At 45.8% G+C, this 3,899-nt stretch overlaps 1 pseudogene; it reads left to right on the forward strand.

Annotated features, from left to right (window-relative positions):
- The first annotated feature begins 1,330 nt into the window (after window positions 1–1,330).
- Window positions 1,331–3,487, forward strand: LOC115314004 (annotated as a pseudogene).
- The last annotated feature ends 412 nt before the right edge of the window (window positions 3,488–3,899 follow it).

The raw sequence follows: 3,899 nt of genomic DNA on the forward strand, positions 1-3,899 counted from the left end.
GTAGATCGCAGTGTGGTGTTTTGACTATCGGCCAGTTTTGTCAGATCGGGCTATATATAGCCAAATCGGACGACAATCGCTTCTAGTCGGCGTCAAAATTTCGGGGTTGGCTATGTGGCTATTTTTGTGATATTACTAAAAACGCGGCGAACTTTATTCAAACCTCAGGTTTGCCATCGAATTTTGCGGTTCGACTAGTTAATTTTCAAACTTCTTATCAGCTTCGAATATTTTTTTCTCTCTTTTGGCCAGTCGAGAGGAGAGAGACGAAGGAGAAAGGCTTCAAACTTATAAAAGCTTCGAGGTTTTCACAATGCGCCAAGAAGCAATGCTTTGCACAGTTTAAACGGTCTCCCCACAGGCCACAGCAAAGTGGAGGTGTGGAAGCTAGTGTTCCACCGGGACCTAGACTGAACTCGCCGAATGCGGCTGCGGAGCCCAGTGAGAATTCACCCAAGTTCGTAAAAACGAGAAGTCCGCACTAGTCGTCGCCTACCCCCAAAAAGAACAACACAGTCAGAAATAGCGTGAACCGGAATTGTGACACTCGCAAAGAAAAAGAGACGGGTGGAATATTGGTAAGGATCTTAGATTTAGGGGTTCTGGTTTGAAACTCCCAGTGCTCTGACTGTTCTGCTTCTGTAATCTGTTCTTTCACTGCATGAACGTATCTCCCGGGCTTCACAATAAAGTTGACTTTGTGTATGTTGTATTTCTTAAAACCTATTCGTCTTACTCCGAGAAACAGTTTTTAAAAGCTTTTAGAACCATTGTCGCTTATCTTCCTAAGAAAGTTGTCTCACTTTGGTTTACATTAACTGTAATTGGTTTAGGGTTCATGGGTGAATCATCCACCCACCACCGCCACCTCTTTCCGTAAGGTCGGATTGCGTTCATCTGGTGGGCAAACGAAATTAAAAAAAAACTATGTAGATATTTTTTTTTAAGTTTGTTTGGTTATAAGGTTGGTCTACACTACACAGCGCAATCCTATACATCCCGAAGGATCCCCTTTTGATGTAGTGAAAGTCTCCAGGTTATATAAGGCTGCCAGCACATCGACGCAAGATGCAGATCTTCATTTTGTCACAACGTCTCCGTCAGCTATGGGCTAAGTACTCAAGGTCCTACAAGAAGGACTGGGAGAGACACCCAGATTTTAAAGGTATCTGTGCCATCATAATCGCTTATGTATTTCATGGTGTCTGCTGTAGCCATTGCTGCCTTTTGCCTCATTATTGAGCTTACATTTCGTTGACATTCAGTTGATGTGTTGTGAAAATTTTCTTTTATGTTTGCAGATTGGCTGATGCAGTAATCGTCTGGAGACATGGCGTATTGTCGCGTCTGCAAGGCCGAGCTACGGTCACATATGCAGGACCTGAAAGACCACAAAAGCAGGGCAAAACATCAAAGAAACATGCAGCTTGCTGCAGGAGCCATTCGACCTGGACCACTGGACAACTTTGTTCAGTTGGAGCCCCGGATCCAGAGCCAGCAAGCAAATCGCCTAGTCAATACGGTCGAGCTCCGCCTGGCTGTCCATGTTTCCGTCCAGAGCTCAATCATGACGGCAGACCATCTGACTCCCTTGCTGAAGGACTGCTTCAAGGAATCTGTGACTGCGGCTGCCCTGTCAATGGGCAGTACGAAATGCACATCACTCGGTGCTTGGGCCAACATTTAAAGAAATTATACTCAGTGACATGAAGGCGTGCAGGTACTCTCTCATGCTTGACGAGAGCGCGGATGTGTCTGCCACTAAGTAACTCGCTTTCGTGTCGAGGCACTATTCCAGGAAAACCAACTCGCTTTGCTCGTCATTCTTGGGCCTTGTGCCTATTCACGACATGACGATGGAGGCTTATTTTCAAGTTTAAGTACATTTCTTTCATCCTGTGACCTCGCTCTAGAAGATTGCGTTGGCATTGGTACAGACAGCGCTAGTGTCATGTGTGGGCGAAATAACAGCCTCTTCACTCAATAAAAGAAGTTAACAGTGGACTAATATTGTTTAGGTGGGTTTGTCCCTCGCTGCACGTCTTGCGTGCAACAAAGCGAGTTCTGTTGTGCCTACACAAGTTGATTGTCTTGTACGTGAATGCTTCAACGGGTTCGCGCACTCGCCCAAACGGCAGCAGAAGTATCACGCTGTATTCGCTGCCATCAATTCTGGTGAGAGGCCCAAGAAGTTAGTCGGGCTGTCTGCACGCGGTGGCTTGGTATTGCGGGTGGCATTCAAACAGTCCTTGACCAATGGGTAGAATTGAAGACCCATTTCGAGTTTGCGAAAACAGAGCGCTACTATACAGCTAAAGTGCTTAGCGACATGTTCAGTTATGACTAGGGTGTGTACCGGTGTTTATTTGTGAGAAAAATCGGCGGATGTTTTTCGGTGTTTATTTATTTTCAAAACACCGGTGTGTTTCGGTGGAACGTCTCACGACGAGGCTAAAAACAGTGATTATCGGTGAAAAAAAGCGATTGATCACAGAGAGAGAGTTCCAATTTTATTCACATAGTTTACACACTTCTTTTCTAGGAAGCAACTATTTCTCACACTTGGTTATTATAGTAGATGCAAGCATACTTTCATGCTTGCATCTACACGCAAGGAACGTGCTGCCGTCATGGCAGCACGTTCCTTGCGGTTCCCAACCCGCAATTATGAAAACGCACGCTCCTGTACGACACGGACGTTGGCAGTGTCTTCCAGGAACCACAGCAACCTCTGAATACATGGTTTGCACCGACATCACTTGGCCAGACACAATGTGGAGAAGGCACGTGAGAGCCTACCCTCCACTGTGTTCATTTTTGCACAAAAGGGGGCCATGGGAGACACAGTAGGGGAAAGGCGTATGAGAGCTTAGCTTCCACTGCGTTCACCAGACGCTCTTGACCCCCAGAAAGGAGGGCGGACTGACGCCACCTGCAAGCCATGTATAAACACTGGAAGAATGCAGGATCCACGAGATAACACGTTTGACGAACCTCTACGGGGAAAGGGTTTCGCTTGGTCGGAAACTAGCAACGACCGGTGTTTTTCGGTTTTAACCAGGGCGAAAATATCCAACCACCGGTGTTTTTCGGTTTTAACCGATTTTATATTTTCGTCACCGACGGATGTTTATCGGTGTTTTTCGGTTAAAACCGGAAAATGCACACCCTAGTTATGGCCTTAACCTGCTGCTGTTGAAGTTTCTCAGTCCCGTCATTGATGAGTTTGACCCCATGAACAAGATGTTTCAGAGCGAGAACCCGGACCCGTCTAAGTTCTACAGCGGCTGGCTGTCGTTTCTGAAGTGTCTAATATTGCGTGTCGTCTTGCCCAATCATGCGTCGCCCGGATCAAACTGGGAAGCGCACATCATGCACGTTAGTGCCTGTGACATGGACGGGGTGTTTCGAGATTGTCTAGAAAGGTCCCCTCTCTCTGAGTATGATAAGACTGGGTTGTTAGAGCGATGTAGGCAGTTCGTTGTGAGTACTCTTTTTTTAAGCAGAAAATTACATCCTTACACTACGAAGGTTTCTAAAGCATATCTGTTTAAACAAACCTAAATGCTTTCCTCGGTCATAGGGGACCCAGCGTATATACCAGCTGTCAGGTGGATACAATTAATTTTGATATGACTAAGGCCTTTGACAAGGTTGACCACCAGATACTTTTGCCTAAACTAAAAAAATGCGGACTATGCCCACTATATTGTGCTTGGTTCGAAAGTTACCTAAAGTCGTGGAAATCGGGTTAGATTTTTTCAACTGTTTGCCTTAATCATATGCATCTTTATCTGGAGTTCCGCAGGGTTCTATCCTGAGACCACTTCTGTTTTTAGTGTTTATTAACAATTTACCGTCCTGGATTAAAACTCGAAGGTGCTCATGTTCGCTGACGA

The sequence above is a fragment of the Ixodes scapularis genome, unplaced genomic scaffold (genome assembly GCF_016920785.2).
Source record: "Ixodes scapularis isolate PalLabHiFi unplaced genomic scaffold, ASM1692078v2 PGA_scaffold13__105_contigs__length_92229423, whole genome shotgun sequence".
NCBI classification, from domain to species: Eukaryota; Metazoa; Arthropoda; class Arachnida; order Ixodida; family Ixodidae; genus Ixodes; species Ixodes scapularis.